This window comes from Agelaius tricolor, unplaced genomic scaffold, assembly GCF_023055355.1.
Source record: "Agelaius tricolor isolate 1412-34295 unplaced genomic scaffold, bAgeTri1.0.p SCAF_5, whole genome shotgun sequence".
Classification (NCBI taxonomy): domain Eukaryota; kingdom Metazoa; phylum Chordata; class Aves; order Passeriformes; family Icteridae; genus Agelaius; species Agelaius tricolor.
This window is the reverse complement of record NW_027269265.1, coordinates 30559547-30569115: the sequence shown is the minus strand read 5'-3', so window position 1 is coordinate 30569115 and position 9569 is coordinate 30559547. Positions and strand designations below refer to the sequence as shown.

General features: G+C 48.4%; 1 protein-coding gene across 1 annotated transcript in view; it reads left to right on the top strand.

Moving 5' to 3' along the window:
• Window positions 1-115, top strand: part of MEIS2 (Meis homeobox 2) — a 174601-nt gene extending 174486 nt beyond the window's left edge. Inside the window, exon 13 of the mRNA XM_071427013.1 lies at window positions 1-115. This exon is cut by the window's left edge and continues 1333 nt beyond it. The gene's annotated coding sequence lies outside the window, so the exon portion shown is untranslated.
• The last annotated feature ends 9454 nt before the right edge of the window (window positions 116-9569 follow it).

Here is a 9569-nt window from a genome sequence, read left to right as displayed (position 1 = left end):
TGTCAAAATTTACATTAAAATACTTGTATGAGGACTGTGACGTTATGTTTTAAAAAGGAAAAAAAAAGGTGTTAAGTCACAAAATGCGGTAATAAATATTTCATTTTTGATTTTTTGCTAGGCTTTTGTGTTTTTAATCATGTTTAGGAGAGTCTGAGATTATCATGAGAGATATCTCAAATATATTTCTTATCAGCATTGAGAAGAAATGCTGGAAAAATCAGAAACAAGTTTGTCATCACATTAATAGAATAATTGAATGAAATGCTATCTGAAGTTATATATTTCTGCTGATTACTGATACTAGATTTTTGCCAGATTAAACAAAATTTGAAATATTGTTTCGCCAGCTTGCATTTCAGAGGTGTGTCTAATACTTGTGCTACCTGCTAAGAGCATAGGAACTGAGCTTGAGTGGTGAAGGCCCAGACATGGGATGACTAATGCCATGTGTGTACATGTATGCGTGTGTGCATCCCTAGCACAGCAGCCCTTACCTCCAGTTATTTAGCTCAGAAGCAAAGAATGGCTTTATTGCAGGAGTAGGTTTAGAAGTTTTAGGAGAAGAAAAGAAGCTTTGACTCCAATGGGAATTTTTCCTACATGAGAATTGCATAAGCTAGCTTTTGAGATGGTTTTACTCCTTTTGTTGTCTTCAGCTGTTTTCAGAAAAAAAAAAAAAAAAACAAAAACAAAAACAAAAACAAACCAACCATACCAAAACAACAAACCATCAGCTAATGACAGAAGAATGTTGATTTGACATTTTGTATACAAATAGCTGGAGTAGAATCATGGTTAAAAGTTTATTTTTTTCTTAAACCAAAGCTTCTGGCACTTTGAAGCAACTAAAGCAGAGTTTGAACTAGGAAGAGCAATGATAAATTTAGAAAAAGCAGCCTCTCACCTTCCTCAGTGGCACTGTTAAATCAGCAAGAGCCGGATGGGCCCCAAAGGGCAGGGGAAAGTTCTGCCTTTTTTCCTGAGAGAAGGAGTGTGGGAAAGGACTTGTAATTAACTAAACTTTCTAGGAAACAAAAATGTCCAACTTCAACACCTGTAAATTTGTAACCCTTCTCCTCCTTCCTTCTCATCGTTCCAACTGGCCAGGGTGTTTTTAAAAACTGTGAGTGACAACTTTTACCCTTAGAATGTGGAAAGAGGCTCAACCTCTTAGTTAATGTTTAATTTCTGAGCTGAGCAAATGGACCCACGCTGCTGGTGACAGAAGGGAGGATGCCAGTAGAATTTATTTAGCAATCGGGTCCTGCTTTGTGGGCGTCTCTTATAAGGCTTTCGTATGAAATTTAAATTATAATTCCCTGCTCTGCTTTGATGCTCTCTGTCCTGGTTAAAATCACATCCACCCTTCAGTCACATAAGAAGACCACAGCCTGGGTGCCCATTCCCAAATTCTCTGATTTTTGTGGATGCAGAATTTAAGAAGGCAAGATTATTTCTGTTAGCACTTTAAAGGGGAGGCTTTTAAATTAATTTTTTTTACAGTACTTTATTTCCTTGCAGATTTTTTTCTCTAGAATTTGAAGAGAAATGTCTGAAATCACATTGCTAGAAAGACAGGGAAGAATGTAGCCATAGTAGATTATTTGTTTTTATAATGAACTAAATATGTGCATTGCTGTGTTGTCTTTTATTTTCTTTCTTTTTTTCTCCCCCTTTTGGGCTGTGCTCTCCGTGAGATGTCTTGCTGAAATTCAAGGTACAATATCGCACAGAGATTTCTCCATCTGAGATTTTCTGTTTAGCGTGGAAGGTTCCGATTTTGGTATTTTTAAGAACTGCTCAGCTGTCAAAAGCAAACAAAACGGGAATAATGTTTTGACAGCGGTATAGTGTTAAAGAAAATACTCAAGTCTGAATAAAAATTGCTTATGCTGTGGGAAACGAAGGGTAACAGAAGAAACACCTTTTGTTTACATACACACATGTTTATAATCCCAAATTTCTATTTCGCCGAGCGGGTCTGCGTTGGGAGTTGTAGTCACCATAAATGAGGGATTTTTTTTCCAGATTTTGCTGCCTTTAAGGCGAAGAGAGGAGGGGAGCGCACCTCCGGCAGCGCTGCCGCCCGAGCCCTGCCCGTCGCGGCGAGCGGGCACCGCAGGGCCGAAGAGGAGATGCCGGGGGGAGCCGGGCGCTCCCCACCTTTCACTCCTAGCCGCAGAGAGAGCGAGGGAGAGAAAATTGCCACAGACCAGGTTTGCGAGGGCCGGGGGGGCTGGGAGGGGCCGGGGCCGGGCCGGGCAGGGGAAGGGGTGCGGCGGGGGCACGAGCTGGACCCTCTCTCCATTGTAGGGTTTGCTCAGCGCTCCAGCGGCTCTCCAGGCTCCCCGAAGGGAGCGAGGGTCTGCCGGCGGCGCCTTTGCGGGGGTCGATGCGGAGCAACCAGCCCCACTATACGCCTGATGCGTGTGCTAGGAAAAAACCCCCACGGAGCCCGGAAAACGCCCGAATCTTTTCCCCAGGCACGATCGCGTCCCCGCGCTGCGCGGAGCGGCAGGAGAAGGCTCCGCTGCGCGCAGGGATGGCTGCGCCCCACATGTCTCCCCTACCACATCCCTGGGTTCAGCAGAGGAAACGGGGCCGGCCTTTTAACTCTCCTAACAGCACTTGGGGAAAAATAACCCCGCTGGCGCTGCGCCGGAGCGAGCCAGCTCCAGGCTGGGCAGCCCAGCCGCTGAGGGCTGAGCAGGACCGGATGGGATGAGGGGCGGGTGGGGGCAAGATTTGCAGGCAGATTTTAATATTAATAGTTTTGGTGGAGAGAAAGAGACAGACAGAAGGGAGGTTGCTCCTCTGGGCAGAGTCTCTGCGACACCGATGATGGATGACCCCGCACGGCTAAACAACTCCTCCCCTTCATCCCCACACGATGTCAAAGCTACTTTACTTGCAGCTTTAGGAATAAAAAATAAATAAACACCTTCACCCCATTCCTTACATCGATTTATGGATCATTGTGAATCAATTACTGCCCTCAATATTTTAGAATTCGCTTACAAAAACAGGAGGGTCTGCGGCTGGAGGGAAAAAAAATCTTTGCCTCAGTAAAAAATACAGAATCTTCTTGTATAGGCCTGTGACTAAAAAATCGCTGCTAAAAAATAGTGTTTAACCACTTTCCAGGAGTCGCATTACTGGGATGGGGTGAATATCTTTGGTGTGCATCTCCAAGAGCGCCATTAAAACCAGAGGTTCCGCAATGCGCGTGCAATACGTAGGGTGCGTGCAACCTCATTGCTTAACTATTCCAGGGAAGAAAGAAAGCAAAACCAAAAAAGATTTAACAATCCCAGAAGCAAACTCCATAAGGCACCCCCTCCCCCCAAATGCTCGATGTGGTGCCCGTGAGAGGGCGCGGGGCCGGGGCCGGGCTGCGAGCCCATGGGGCAGGACAGCGGAGCCCGGCTCGGTGGCTGCGTGCAATGGGAAGGAGGCTTTGGCAGGGACAGAAAGTGTGTGAAGTTGGATTTCTCTCGCTTTCTCTGTATTCTCCCATTTGCAGCAGTGTTTGAGGATCTCAAGGTGTTTCTATGGCTACCTTGTGTATGTGGGAGGGTCATATGTGGGGGTGCCCAAGAGAAAAGGCAGCTCTTGGGTGATCATTTATCAATGTCACCCACATAATGATTCTCTCTGCAGCCTTCTATTGATGAGGATAATTACATTAGCTCAGAGTGACTGATCAATGAAAAACCACCAAACAAAAACTTCTTTACTCTTCTATAATACCAAAAACCGATACAGAAATAAGATAGAAAGGGAGGGTGGGATTTCCCTTTCCTTCCCTTTAGCAATTATTTTTGTAACGAACAAGGGAAATCAAGGAAGTTTTATCCGATTAGTTTCCTTTTCAGAAGAGGCTACCATTTTGTGAAAATGTTCCCTTAAACCTCTTGGCATCACCCGGTGCCTAGTAAAAGCAAATCGTTATTTAAAATATTAACTACTACTTCTTCCCTAGACCCTAAATCCTTTACTTTTACAGTTGTGTTTTGTGATCGGAGAGCGGAGGTTGGAGGGGGAGGGAAGAGCGGGATAGTTTGGAGCTGCGAAGAGGGAAAGGGAAGGCAAATAACTTTTCTTGCGCAATTTCAACTGTCTCTGTTTGTCAGGTTTTCTTTGGTTTTATCACTTCATAAAGTGGCTCTATTAAAGATGGAATGTGGCCTCCCTGAGATGCTGCTCTGTCGGTGAAAGCTTGCAATTAAATTACGGGTTCGTTCTTTCCAGAGTTAAAAATCAATGTTTTCTCAATTAAAGGGAATTTTAATGCTTTTATTGGGAGTTGTTAAGGACGCCGTAAATTTTACTGTAATGCCTCTGAGCTCCGCAGCCCTGCCAGTGGACAGGTTGATATTCATGTTGGTTTTGGAGGAAGAGGTTGTTGCTGGTTTTGTTTTCTCTCTAAAGGGCCTTCTTCAGAAAACTCAATCATTTTGAATAACTGCAAGACAAACTGGTGCAAAGGGGCGGAGGAGCGCAGACTCTTCCTTCTGCCCTCCCCTCTCCGTTTCTGCCATCAGCTCTTCCCGCTGTGGCGGGGAGCTCTGCCTTACCGCTCTCCCACCGGCCGTAAGGGCGGGTTTTCCGCTGCTTTTGCTGGGAACGGAGAACCGCTTCAGTTTCGGAGCACGTGTTTCGCTCCCTCCCTCGGAGGGGCCGGGGGTGCTGAGCGGAGGCCGCGGGGGCGGCCGGGGCTCCCCGGGGCACAGCGAGCTGCCCGCCCGGCCGGCTCGCACCCTGGGGCTGCGCAAGGGCTCCCGTCCTGCAGCCCCGGCGCTCGGAAAGGAGCATGTCCCGTCCTGCTGAAGACCTTGCATTTCTGTAAGCATCTGCCTACAGGCATGACTACAAGTTAGCCCTGGGACGTAAATGAATGGAAGTCGGAATAGGGCTGGCAGAGAGACTTTTCTCTTTTTTTCTTGCCAAAATATTGTTTCTTCACAGGCTACTGTCAAGTAAAATCCCCACCAGAGGCTGAACACATTTACAGGGGGTTAATTCCCCGAGCCGCAGGAGAGATCGTCCCCGGGCCGTGAGATCAGAAATAGGCCCCTATCGCCTGGTTTTGTCCGAAGAGTGTTTAAAATTCCTTAAATTACCTCCATGAAGAACCAGTGCAAACTCCTTTAGAACCAGTGCAAACTCCTTTGATTAAAGCGACTGTCAGATTCTTCGAGATTGGGAGAGAGAAAACGCAGAGTAGGATGTATTTATTATTTATACTATAGTCCACTGTGAACAGTTGGAAGGGGAGGATTAGAGAGCGCATTTGAAAGAGGAGACAAGAGAAAGCGAGAGAGAGATGTAACCCTCTCTGTGCTTTGGACCAAGCCGCTTCATTTCTGCCCCCACCCGCCGAGCTGCCTGTGCCGCCACCCCGAGCTGCTCCCGAGCCAGCAGCTCGTCCTCCCGCTCGCCGCACTGCGCTGGCCAGCAGCGTCCCGCGCCACTTGGTGAGGGACCCGGCACCAGTAACCCGATCGCTCTGATTTTCACTCAAGTTTGCATTGTTCTGCTTGAGCCTGGTGCGTGGCACTAAACACAGCCGGTCCCTAGGGAAAAAAAAAAAAAAAAAAAAACACCAAGGAAAAAACCAAACCAGGAGGGGGACGACTACGGATGCTTTCCACTCTCAGGCTTATGTCTGTGTTTAGAAATACAGGGCAGGGGAGAAAAACAAAGCCAAAACCAGGTTCTCACTAAGCAGGTTTGCATTAGGACCTCCCGTTAATGGAGGGACGGGGCAATGCAGCCCTTGTATTTGGCTAAGGTGGAAGGGAAGAGTCTGGGAGCTTTTTATTTTATTTATTTTATTTTATTTCTTTATTATTTTTTATAATACGTGTTTTTTTTTTTTTTTTTTCTTGTGGCTGCGGCTCTCCAATTCGGAAACATTTTCAAATCTATGAGCCTTGAATGGACAAATACTCGCTATTAATATGGGACATGGACGAGTGGCAAAAAAGCTGAATGGAAACTGTGCGGTAGCTTTAGGAGAAACTAACGATGTGCTTCAGCTCTTGCCATTACAGGGAAGGAAAGAGGGGGAAGCCCCTTCTGATTAATAACTAGCAGGGTAATGTTGAGGGCTTTTTCTGCCCGATTGCCTTTTTGAATTAGAGCCGATTTCTTCACACTTCAATAGGGCCTGTCTCTTTTAAAATGACTGACAGATTTGTTTCTCCTTTTTTCTCTCCCTGAGACTTAATGATGTAAATTTTCTAATTAGTTAAATCACGTTGCTTAAAGGCCTTAATGTTTACCGGGCAAGGAATGATAGCCGCATTCGGATCTCTCGAAATAACCAGCGAAATAATATTAGAGTTTTTACAGCGGGAGGGAGGGAGGGGGGAAAGAGCAGAGGGAGAGATGGGCTGGGGAAATATCACGTAAAATGAGAGCTAAAGTTCAGCCCGGAGCTTCTTCCCTCCTCCCCCACGCCCCCGAACCCGCTTTTATTTTTCAATCAGCTAAGATTTAATTAGGAGCCCCCAGGCCGGACGATCTGATATTTTCTCATTAGTTTCCCATCAGTAATCTTGAGTGTTAGATTGGCTTAAAGGTTGTCAACATTTGACCAATTTTATTTAAGGCAAAGAAATCACGCATTATAGCTCCGGGACCCGAGACCTGAAAATAAATCCTGCCCGGATCAGCGGAACTAACATGCGAAAAAAATGTTGACAATTCATCGTCGTGTTTAATAAGTTGCGTAATGCACGGTACGCACACGCACACGCACGGAGAGCGGCACGGCGACACCCGCGCCCGGCGCGGCGCACCCCTGGCTGTCCCCGCGTGTGCGTGTGTGCGCGGGTGCCTCCACGCGTGCATGCGCGGCGTATGCCTGTGTGCGCACACGTGTGTGTGCCCCGCGTCCGTGCGTGCCCCATGAGTGTGTCCGTGCGTGTCCGTGTGTCCCATGTGCGTGTCCGTGTGTCCCGTGTGTGTCCGTGTGTCCCGTGTGTGTCCGTGTGCGTGTCCGTGTGCGTGTCCGTGTCCGTGTGCGTGTCCGTGTGCGGGCGCGCGGCGCGGCAGCGCGGGCTCCCAGCGCAACCTCGGAGCGCCCCCTGCTGCCCGCGCCCGGCGGCGCGCTCCGCCCGCGCTGCCCTGCGCGCCGGGGCGAGGAGCGGAGCGGCGCGGAGAGAGGGGGCCCCTCGCCCCTCGCCCCCCGCCTCCCTTTCGGCCGGGGGGGATCGCAACATGAACTGTTTACGAGGCTGCCCTTTTCCTTTCTGTGCGAGCGCGGAGCTGTCGGTAGCGGAGAGGGGCGGCCGATAAGCAGGAGGCACGTGCTTTTGTAGCCCCCGCCGTTTACCCTGCGCGCCTCTGCGCGCCCCGGGCCCGGCGGCACCGTGGAGGTGCTCAGGGGCCGCCACTCGAATTTGGCTGCCCGCGTAGTCCCTCTGCATGCCTGGCCGCAGGCGGGCGGAAAAGGCAATAAAGCACTCCCCAAGGGGTGTCACAGGGCCCCCGTGATTTCTAGGTAAGGCCACGGCTTCATGTTTATTGGAAGCACAACAGCAGGGTCAAATCGACCGGTCTGTTACGATTTCACCGCAGACTTTTCCTCTCTGATCGAGAGGGCTGCTTCGCGCCCGCCTCCGCTGCCCTACGCGCACCCACGCGTGCCAGCGCGCCGTGCCCACGGCGAGCCCTCGGCCCGGGTGGGCTCCGAGAGGGCTGTGCCGCCCGCTGCCCCGGGAGGAGCGGATCAGCGGCCGGCGTGCGGCCAGCCCGGCCCGGCGGGGCGAGCGCCGCCCGGGGAGCGCTGCCCCGGCCGTGGGGTCCGGCCTGCCGGGGGGAGCGCTCCGGCCCGGGCGGCGCCGCTGCCGCGGGGCGGACACGGCAGAACTCCGCTCGGGAGCCGCCAATACACCCTAAACTGCCTTGGCTTTAGGAGACACCCCAGCCTCTTCGTACCCTGGGGTACTACAGTTACATATTTACTGTTTACAAGGTAATTTTGCCCAATTAAAAAAAAAAAAAATCACACAAACCCAGCACTCAAACCTGCATCTTGTCCCGTTGATTCAGGGATGTGCCTAGAGGCAGTCCAACCAAAACAATGCTACGCAGAAGACATTGCTGGACCAAGGCTGTAGTTGCTCAAATTTATTTTCTTTTCAAAAATGTGCGTGAAAGGAGATGGGGGAGGGTGGAAGAGAATATTTATCAGAATACCAGAAGACACCTTTCTTGAAACAAAGGCAAAGGGAATCATCTCTATTGCAAATCTATCAAGCAGAGAGCAAATAACAATATTTATAGTCGGGCATTCAAAAATACCATGTGCTTAAATAACAACAAATGCTTATTACAGTTTCTACAGCGTAGCTTAATAAAAAATTAGCCTTACTGACAGTCTTGTCAACATCTTAAGTAAATTATCATAGCGATGGTCTTTGGAGAAGAAAACCCACACTCCTTGCTAAAACACCTCCTATCATTAATCTTAAACCACTTGAAGATTATGATGGAAAGAATGGGATCAGTAACCATTATCATCTCAAATTGCTGTTAAAAACTCCACTGTTTATTTTTGCAACAAAAGCGAATGTATCTGGGAAATGCAGAAAGGGGAAGAAAGGAAAACACAAGAAAGGCAGAACAATTTAGGCGAATCCTGTTGCAACCTCGATGATAAACACATGGAAAAAGCTGTTACTGCTCTGCGGATTGCTGGAATTTGGGTAGACGTTAGAAAAATAAACAAAGTGATGACTCCGCACCAGTTCTGTAAATGCACCGCTACACTCAGACAAACAAACAAAAAAAGGTAACATCTTAAAATTATTTGTGTTTTCCTGAATATTCGGTATTTGCCTTTATCTGCATATATCGTTTGATAAAGATCTAAAGTATTTAAAATGTGCTTGCACCTTTCACTGTTCATAGGTAGAAAAAAAATTGATTTCGACACTTTCTTGCTCGTATTTTGTATGCATTGCCTGATTTCCAGTAATCGTCAGAATAAAGTCTATAGCGTAGTTTTATGAAGATCTGACATACTCGAAACATTTTGCTGAGCGATTCTGATTTTTATTGTAGTCTCCCCTGTTAGAATATCATCCCTCTTTGAAATACATTTTTACAGATGAAAAATAAAACTAATTCCAGGATTTGTCAGAGAAGGGAGAATCTGTTGATTTAGGGACACCCGACCTGCATGTTATCAACGGATCTTTACACCTTCAATGGATCCACCAATCGATGTGAGGTGGGCACACGTCTAAATACAATCAAACACAGGTTTTTGAAGTTATTCTTTCAAAATGTGGAAGTTTACACAAAGCCTTTAAAGAGGACGATGCGCCACAGCGGGCCCTCCTCCTCCCGTCCCTGCAAGTCAGAGGAAAGGGTGCCATTCAACCAGGTCGTTGCGAATTAAAATAAACCAAACAATTATTTTCGCCTAGCAGAGCTGCATCTTCCCGTTGTTTCCGCGGTGATTCACGCCAGCAGCGGTGTGCCAGAGGCAGAGGCGGGCGGGCTGCTCTCCCCCCTTGGGCGGGGGGACGGGGGCTTTGCTCCCAGAGGCA